This window comes from Phaseolus vulgaris, chromosome 2 (genome assembly GCF_000499845.2).
Source record: "Phaseolus vulgaris cultivar G19833 chromosome 2, P. vulgaris v2.0, whole genome shotgun sequence".
Classification (NCBI taxonomy): Eukaryota; Viridiplantae; Streptophyta; class Magnoliopsida; order Fabales; family Fabaceae; genus Phaseolus; species Phaseolus vulgaris.
In genome coordinates this window covers 40094314-40104029 of record NC_023758.2, presented here as the reverse complement: position 1 = coordinate 40104029, position 9716 = coordinate 40094314, and the positions used below count along the sequence as shown (strand labels likewise).

General features: G+C 38.9%; 1 long non-coding RNA gene across 1 annotated transcript; it reads left to right on the top strand.

Annotated features, from left to right (window-relative positions):
• Positions 1–445: 445 nt before the first annotated feature.
• LOC137812046 (uncharacterized) lies at positions 446–1989 on the top strand. The gene is made up of 2 exons (XR_011081227.1): positions 446–885; positions 1422–1989. It is a non-coding gene; the product is annotated as an uncharacterized lncRNA (long non-coding RNA).
• Positions 1990–9716: the final 7727 nt, after the last annotated feature.

Below are 9716 nucleotides of genomic sequence, written 5' to 3'. Positions count from 1 at the left end.
TCTGGTAACCACTTAAGCTACTGACTATTTGCAGCAATTTTTATAAATAGTTTAGCATGTAGGTTTCTGTTCTGTTCAATTCTGTTTTAGATATGTATCCCTCCTATTTTATCTTTAATTCTTATAACCTGTTTTCAAACCAGACCACCGTGGGACTAGGTGATATGAGTTTGATGAAAAAGGAAGTTTGGAATGTTGATGTTTTTCTCTCTTGTTTTTGCAGTCCCTTGTCAGGGTGCTTAAATCTTCTGCTGCCAACACTCTGTTACTCTTTGATTTTATTTCAAAACCTGCTAGTGTCCGCAACCCTATCTCCTCTATGGTTTATTAGTACAATTTTTTTTACTGAACTTGATTGGACAGAATGATTGGTCATTCATTAAGTTATTTAATTATCCTTGACTATGTTATCAGGATGACACCATAAATTTATTTGCATATGCAGTGCTAAGGTTGACTCCCCATGCTCTATCTTCTGGATTTCCTGGTCCTACTTAAGGAAAGGAAGTACTGCATCCAATGTTGCTACTGAGTCTAACATGATCCATCCAAATTCTATGTCTGAAAGCTTTTATGGCTCGTCTGATATATGTCTGGTGAAGATGACCAATATCATGTTGCAAGGCCCCTAAAGAGTAACAAATGGTATAAAGGAAAAGATGGTTGTCTTGTCACTGATTTATGGGGTGCCTAAGTTCGTACGTGGGTGTTTGCCACTCCAACAGTTTGGCTTTAACAGAAAGGAAAGAAAATGTATCTCTGTGTTTAGCAGCATAGAAGCCTTACTTTAATACTTATGATTTCTGTATCATCTGTACCTAATGGGGAGAAAGGTGTGTCGGACATCAGGCAACAAATTGTTGAAAATGTCAGTCTTCTGATATGGTAAATTTTTTGTTTCCTAATGATTCTGTTAAGCTTTTGCACATAATATGAACTGACACTTAGCATTCCAGTGTTTTCTATTATATTATTTAGGGTTCAAGTTCAACTCCATACACGGTACAATTCATTGGCAGTACCTCTTTTTCCTGCACGTGTCCCATGCAACTACTGTTTACTAATTCTTTTCCCTTTAACTGAAAAGAATTCCAAACATAGGAGAGTGGACAAACTTACTTTTCATTTCCTTTCGAACACGATCCTCTCAATCCAAGCATAACCATTAATACCAAGAATTCTCTTCCTAGCTTATTTACAAGTTTTGTATGTGTTTGGTGATTCCAACATGAAAGAACATTTCACTGAGAGGGATTATAGATTATTCTGCTAGTTTCTTCTAGCCGCATTTTGTTGTTTTCTCTGTTTCACTTTTCTATTGCTTTCTGTGAAAATCATATATTACATATGAAGACATGTAATTGAGGAAAGTTGTTAATAATTGCTAGTCTTTTTTTTGGATTAATGAAACATGTTATAAGGGCTTTCATGTGACAAGACAAAGCTATGAAGAACATGAAGATATATAAATGAAGTTGATATTGGTGACTAAGCATATTGCTGAATACGTCAGGCATCACTTAAGATATTGAAAGTTGAGGAGAAGCTATCAAAAGGATGGGGTGATGAGAATGCATATCACGTTAGTGGGTACCGCTACTTACTAGTTGATGATGGTGATAGAAATGTATCCAGGGCTTCCCCAGCAACAAAAGTTACAACTTTAACAAAGGTGTTCGTTGGCGTCTAACTGCGTTTCCTATTTATGTCTACTTGAGTAACCCAGAATTAGAGGTATGATTTAAAATATTTGATTGTAAGTCATAATTGTTAGCATGTGAAAGGTGGTCTCCGTGGGATAATTGCTGCTCTGTGGCAATGGTGAAGTTGCTGTATCGAATGGTTTCCTTTGACTATGTGCTACCTGACTGGTGCTAATTATTATGATTTTCTCTTGAGGCAAATTTTCTTGCGGGAAAAAAACTTCTTTTACGATTCATAATAACATTTGATTTACGATTAAAAAAAATTAACTATTCACGTTTTGAATCTCGGTTCTATAATCATGTTTTCAATAACTTGTTGCTCACCATTATGCCCTGTTAACTGATACCAATTGTCAATAACCAGACGCTATCCTCTTTCCCCACACGGCTCCTACACACCTCTACTCAAAGAACTCTCTCGGCATATCCATATGTTACATATAAAGTTGGTTTTTAGATTTATGTGAGTCATCGCCCTGCACCCCGCTTCATTACCTATAAATAGTCATATTGTACTTGAATAATGATGAACAATAATACAACATGTTTCCTTTTACCTTTAGCCATTCCTTCCTTATTTTCTCTATATTCTGTTTTCTCTATTTTTTCTGTTCAGAAATCTCGATTGGTTTCCCTCCTTCAACATTGATCTTCGATGTCCTTAGGAAAGGGACCCTAGACCCTGCTCTACTTCTATCAATTGATATCAACTTTTTTTGGAGAACTTGTGCTTATGGCTTATGCTACACGTTCTGCTCAAGCCATGAAAGAACGTTTGTTAACACACATGGATTTTCAATTTATTGAATTAGCTACGCCTTTGAAAGAGGTCATCCAAGATTTGGTGAAACAAAATACTGATGCCAAAAGCCTCAATCCGAGACAATTGTGCACACAAAACGTCATTCTTCTTCTTCATACGTTTGCAGTACTCACTTGGCCAGAATTGACTTTCCTCAGATTTAATGGAGATAACGTCATTCCTTGGATCCATCAATGCGACAATTAATCGATAATACCCCAGATGAAATTAAAGTGAAACTGGCTATTGTTCATTTAGAAAGTAAAGCTTTATAGTGACACACGACTTTAACCAAAACTTTTCCCCATTCATCTTTACGGTTGTGGTTTGATTTTACTAAAAAACTAGCTAAAGATACTGAAACCACATAGTTGATGTAATGGCTTCCTTGACAGATGTAGCAGCAATTGGTATAGAACCCATAGTAGTATATGTCTTAGGTTTGAAAGTACCTACTTTGGCACGAGTGATCATAGGATGAGAATTTACAAGTTGAATCTCAAAGACAATAGAGTCAGTACTATTAGGCATAACAATGTTGTTATCAATTAGAAGAACAACAGAAGAACTATGAACATGCATAACAATATCAGTATTAGAATAAATAATAGTAAGACTAGGGTGTGGATTCGAAGGTGAAGACATTGAAATAGGTGAAATAGGAAAAGAAATTAATTGTTCATGATATGGAAACTCAGTTTCATTAAAGTGCACATGTTTGAAACAATTGTCTTACCAAATGGAGTTAGACATATATAATCTTTGTTGTTGAAACTATACCCGAGAAACAAACACTATTGTGAACGAAAGTCAAATTTATTCCTGTTATAAGGTCTTAATAAAGGAAAACAAGCACATCCAAAAACTTTGAAAATAGTGTAATCAGGATTTTTGTTAAACAACATCGTTCAGTGATGTGAGTTCTTGAGAAAACTTTTGCTTGAGGAGCATTAGTGCCAACATGTGAATGATCAACAACTCATCACCAGGATTCCGAATATGAATCGTGGAGGGAGAGGTAGGGAGGGGGAGAACTACTGGAGGAGATCGGTGGAACGCAAACATCATTTCTCAACCGACTCGTCTACAACGTTCTTTTTTTTAAACTTTCCAAATAGTCATGGTGAATATGAGATGCTCAAGTTGTTCCAGAGATGGGCGAGGGTTAAAGAAGTGTTCATATCAAGGCGTTTGAATCGGTGGGGTAGAAGATTTGGTTTTGTTAGGTTCTTCTATGTCGAAAACGCGGTGAGGTTGGAGAGGGACCTAGACAGCCTCTACATTGGTAACAGGAAGTTGTATGTTAATCTGCCAAGGTATCAGAGAGATAGGTATGTACGTAAATCAAAAAGTCTATAATACACGTGCCACATTTCTAGAATCTGTGGCTGTTTTAGAAGAGGAAGTGGAGGTGTCTAGTAATTTGAATACCATACCCGTTTCAATTGAGGCCCACTCCAAGCAAAGTTGCCAACAAGCCCATTTGGGAAAGAAGGGCGTATGCGAAGCGGTGGGTCAACCTTGGAACACGGAGGCGGGTGGTAGACATATGGTGTGTGTAATCGCAAATGTAGGCAAGAAACACAATGCTAGCATCTCCAGGGGGGATAGCGAATGTAAGGACGTGCGAGGAGAGATTAAAGAAGCTTTGGGTCAAGAAGGGAAAGAGGAACAACAAGAAGGATCGGGGGAATTCCCTGGTTTGGATGACTCGCAAAAGAGATTGAACATGCTACAAACCCACGCTCATGTCCTAGATAGAAGGGTTGCAGGTCAAGACGAAGGTAGAGGCGGCAGAGCGATGGTGTTGTGTAACGGTGTGTTAGAAGGAAGCGTTCAAGGAATTCAATCTTTTTTCAGAACAAGTTCATGAGGCTTCTAAGGATTTAAAGAAGACATTGGGTCTGAACTTGCCATGTTCGTTGGCTGTAGAGGAGTTGCTCTTCGGAACAATTGGCGAAACACCTCTTCGTCGGCGAAAGTTGAAAGGGCTCTGCGACGTGGTGGAGCCAAGCACCCACCCTAGGAGATCTGTAAGGCTGAGTGAAAAGGCATCGCAAGCAAGGAAGGCTGCTCTAGTCAGAAAAGGTTCTTTGTCGATCTCTATATCTGATGGGGATATTGGGAATTTCAATTATCGTATTCGGAAAAATGAAACCAGGGAGAATCCGACCAAGTTGTGGGATCAAGGAAAGCAGATTGGGCTAGTTTGTCGTGGTGATGAAAAGGAGGTGATTCAAGAATATCAGAGCATGGAAGACAGTGATCTGGAGTTTATGAAGAACATAACAAGAGGTAATCTGAATGGTTTTTTATGAAGATTTATAATTTGAATATAAGAGGTCTGGGGGGAGGAACAAAAGGAAGGTATCTGAGGAGGTGCTTTTCTGTAGATGAAGTAGAACTTGTATGCCTTCAAGAAACAAAAATAGCAGAAGTCACGGATACCAAGATTTTTTCGCTATGGGGGGATAACAATGTGGGATGGATTCATAATGGAGGGATTAATGGCAGTGGTAGTCTTCTTTCGATGTGGCGCAGAGAGGCTTTTACGTTCGAGAGTCACTCCATGGGTAGAGGATACATAGCTGTTGTAGGTATCCATGTCAGATCGGCTCAAAGGTGTTGTGTGGTAAACGTTTATGCAGCTTGCAACCTAAAGGAAAAGAAAATTTTGTGGGAGGAGCTAGCAAGCTATAAAGCGACATCACAAATTGAAGTTTGGTGCTTCTGTGGGGATTTTAATGCAATCAGAAGTAGGAGTGAAAGGAAAGGGGTGGACCAGGGGGCTTTTTCCAGTGAGATAAGAGGCTTTAATGATTTTATAGAGTCAAATCTGTTATTTGATTTGCCTATTATGGAAAAGAAATATACGTGGTTTAAAGCAAATGGTACGGCGAAGAGCAGGATTGACAGAGTACTAGTTTCTAAGGAATGGTTGTAGAAATGGCCTATGTGTAAGCAATATGTCCAACGGAGGGAAGCCTCGGATCACTGCGCTTTGATGACGCTTTGATGATTAAGTGTGTAGATAAGGATTGGAGACACAAGCCTTAAATTCTTGTTCCCTAGATTGTATTCTCTGTCGGCAAATAAGGAGCAAAAAGTTGAAGAGGTTGGGAGGTGGGAAGGCTTGGATTGGAAGTGGGGGTTAGGATGGAGACGTGAAAGATTTAAATGGGAATCGGAGATGGAAGAAATTTTGTCTCAACACCTATTGGGGGCTGATGTAAAGCAAAACAAGGATGATGTTAGAGTTTGGGGGGAAGAGAATCTGGAGAAGTACTCAGTCAATGCAGCCTATAAATGTTTATCTGTTGGACGTGGGGTACCTATAATGCAGCTTTTGAATACCTTTGGAAAGCTAAAGCGTTTCCCAATGTCCTATCAACATCTTGGAGGGCTTTAGTAAATAGGATTCCAACTAGGGAGGGGCTAAGTAGAAGAGGAGTACAACTGAGTTCTCTAGCTTGTGTGCTATGTGAAGTGAAGGAGGAATCTTGTCAGCATTTGTTCCTAGAATGTACTTATGCACAACAGGTCTGGTCCTTATGTCTTAAATGGCTAGGAATCACGCTAGTTCAGCAAAATAGCCTCAAAGATCACTTTCTGAGTTTCCACATACCTCAAGCTAGCTTCAACCAAAATTTTGTCTTAAAAGGTATTTGGGCTGCCATTGTGAGGTGTATTTGGGACCAAAGAAATGCAATTATTTTCAAACAAGATGTAGTTGATGCCGAAGAGATTCTGCAAATGGCACAGCTTAAGTCGTGGTTGTGGATGAAGTATAGAGCTTTTTATAACTCTCATTCATTTACGAATTGGTTACTTAATCCGTTTGTCTGCTTAAAAAGCTTTAATTAGTGGGGTTTTACTCAGGAGGCAGAGGGTGGTAAGGGAATCTAAAAAAGAAGGGGAGGCATTTAAGTATGGGCTAGCAAGAAGGAGTAATGAGGTTGCGGACAAGTGCAGTTGGTTTTGGTTTATGCAGAAGGTTATTCTTAAACACAAGCAACGTCAGGCTGTTTTTGAGCCGTTGGTGTGAAGCTGGTGAGGAATTTTTGTGGAGGTTTTGGGATGTCATAGGATTCCCTTAAGGCCGTATGGAGTGCAGTTTTTAATGCTCTGGGGAGGGAGCGTGAATCACATACGCTTTTGCTTTGTTCAATGTTGCATGCTATAGTTTGGCAGGAACAACAGGAGCTGGTTCTGGCCTACCTTGGAGGACCAGGTTTTCACGGGAGGAGGGTACTGGCAGGAGTTTAAACACTCCTATGCTGTGATTGGATTTGTTGATTTGCTCTTTGCCTTAATTACAGGAACAACAGCCTGGGTTGCCATCTGGATAATTGGGAAAGGAATTTACAGGGTAAAAGTATTGCATATGGAGCAAAAGGGTGACTTTGGAACTTCAATACACGTGAGAGATTTACCTGAAGCACAACGCCACCTGATTGTTAAATCGAAGGAGCTCTCTGATGTGGTGGTATGGTGCTGCTCTTTGATCTGCTACCAACAATGCACGGTTTGAGGTGGAGATCAATTTTATTTTTAGTTGTGTCTGAAGCAAAGAGGAGTAGTGTTGCTGTTTTTCACCCAGCAGTCACAAGGTGCAGATTCAAGGGTTTCTAGGGCTGCAAAGAATAAAGCACTGATGTGTTATAGGTGTTCCTTTTAATTAAAATTTCCCTTGGTGAATCCAAAATAGTTGTTGACAGGTTAAAACAAGTGGAACCTTAACTGGCCTAGTGAAATTTTAAGGTAGTTAGAGTGAAGCTTTAATAGGTGGTTGCTAGTCTCTTTTGTTGGTGTTTCGGTGCTGCTGGTTTTATGCAGGATTTTTACAAGATTGAACAATTATAAATTTGGTTGTTGTGTTATTAAGGTAGTTAGAACGAAGTTATAGTCGATGGTTGCTAAATGTATTTGGTGGAGTTGGGTAATTGCTGGTTTTATGCAGGATAATCTACAAGTTTGGAGCAACCTAGTCCATGCTCCACTATCAGGTGTTGCTGCAATTTAGGTGCAAATGCTGTCAAAGAGTTGTTGTAGTGTATGGTATTCTTCTTTGGGGTGTGTAATGATGTAGATAAGCCATCTAATGGTTATCTTATTCCAAGTCATATGGAGGATTATTTTTTTGTAAACGGGTTGGAATACCCCTGAAGTATTCTTTTTAATTTAATTTATTCATTGCTGATAAAAAAAAATAAGGATTAGAATTATGCAAAACTGAAATGGGAAGTACATTGATAATATGAGTTGAGGTAAGAAAAGCTTAAGCCAGAAACGTCTAGGCAACGAAGCAGTGGCCAAGAGAGTTAATCTCATGTAAACTATGTACATGTGCTTACGCTCAACAACACCATTTTGCTCATGAGTATGAGGACAAATGAGCCTGTGTTGTATACCATGTTGGTCAAGAACCTATTTAAGAAAAAGAAATTCACGGGCATTGTTGGTTTGTAAAGACACAACTTAGAACTTGTTTGATTTTCAACCAAAGATTTAAATTTTTGAAAAGCAGCAGGAACCTGTGACTTAGTATGAAGAAAATATATCCATGTATACTTACTATAAGCAATCAACAAAAGAAATGTAATAACAAGCACCAATGGTGGAAGCTGGTACAGGAGATTGTCCCCACACATCAACAAACACAAGTTCTAAAGGTTTAATGTAAACAGTAGCAGAAGAATGAAAAGGCAATTGCAAACGTTTACCAAGAAGACAACTAAAACAAAAACTAATATTATTGGAACAATGGATATCATTATTGTGAAAAATATTTTTGAGAGTATCCATATTACAATGACACGGTCTTTGATGCCAAACATTATCAGTCAATGTATTACGAGTAAAAGAAATATGGTGAACCGAAGATGAAGGAAGATGATTGTGTAACATTGGGAAACTGTATAAACCATCTTTAAGAGTTCCCTGAAGAAGAATCTTTTTTGTAACCTGATCAACAACATAACAATGATTAGTAATGAAAGTAAACAGAACAATGATTAGTAATGAAAGTAAACAGAACATTGTTATCATGAGCAAAAGAAGATACACTTAATAATTCTTTGTAAATAAAGGAACATGTAAAAGATTTTTCAAAACCACATTTTTATGAGTTGAAGGAGAAGAAAAATATGTGGAACCAATATTGGCAGTGGACAAACCTGATCCTTTACCCATTTTGACAGTTTTCGTGCCATGATAAGGTTGTTTGGAAGAATACACAATAGGGTCCTTTGTTACGTGATGAGTTGCACCGCTATCAGGGTACCAGAAAGGATCGTCCACAGTGGATGGAATGCCCAACAAAGATGCCTCAGTCAATGCATAATCAGAATCTGAAAAATGAGAGACATTGGCATGGAGGAGGTTGTGGTTGATAATCATACCAATGCCAGCAACGAAGGGCAGTATGACCGGGTTTGCCACACACTTGACAGAATATCTTAGAGGTATTCCAAGCACCACGATTGGAAGAGCGAGCCATACGAGCACCACGACTAAAATTATTGCTTCTGCCCGAGCCACGGATACCACGAGAACCAAGAAAATTGTTCTTGTATTTGTCTTGAGACGGATTTGTAGGATGCCAAGATGTGTATGTAGCAGTGGCAGGTAGGGTTAACGGATCGACTTGATTGTGACGCTCAAGACGCTCTTCTTGAACTAGAAGAAGAGTTTTGATCTCAACAACAATATATAGATCACATCTTGACAAAACAGAGGCAACAAAGGGGTAATAATTGGACAAAAGCCATCTTACCATCCAAGATGACTTTGATATGATCTTCCACTAATATGGGTGCACCAATTGACGCAAGAGCATCCACGATTGTTTTAATTCTGAGAACATACGTTGAGACAAATTAATCTTTCTTGGGTTGTTTAAGATTGAGATTGAGTTTCTTGATTTGAGATCGAGTATGAGACGAGAAATACGTGTGCAGCGTGGTCCAAATCTGGGCAACAGAATGAAGGCCAACCATTTGCATTAACAATGGTGTTGTCATTGACGCCAAAAGCCAAGCCACCAACAAATTGTCATGTTGTTTGTAGAGAAGATAAACGGGAGTTTTCGTGATAGTGCCATCCTTGGAGGTTGAAGACGATTTAGGGATGCAAGAACCATCAAGAAAGTGCGAGAGCATGAGACCATCAAGCGTGGCCAATACCTGTTGTTTCCATAGAAGAAATTT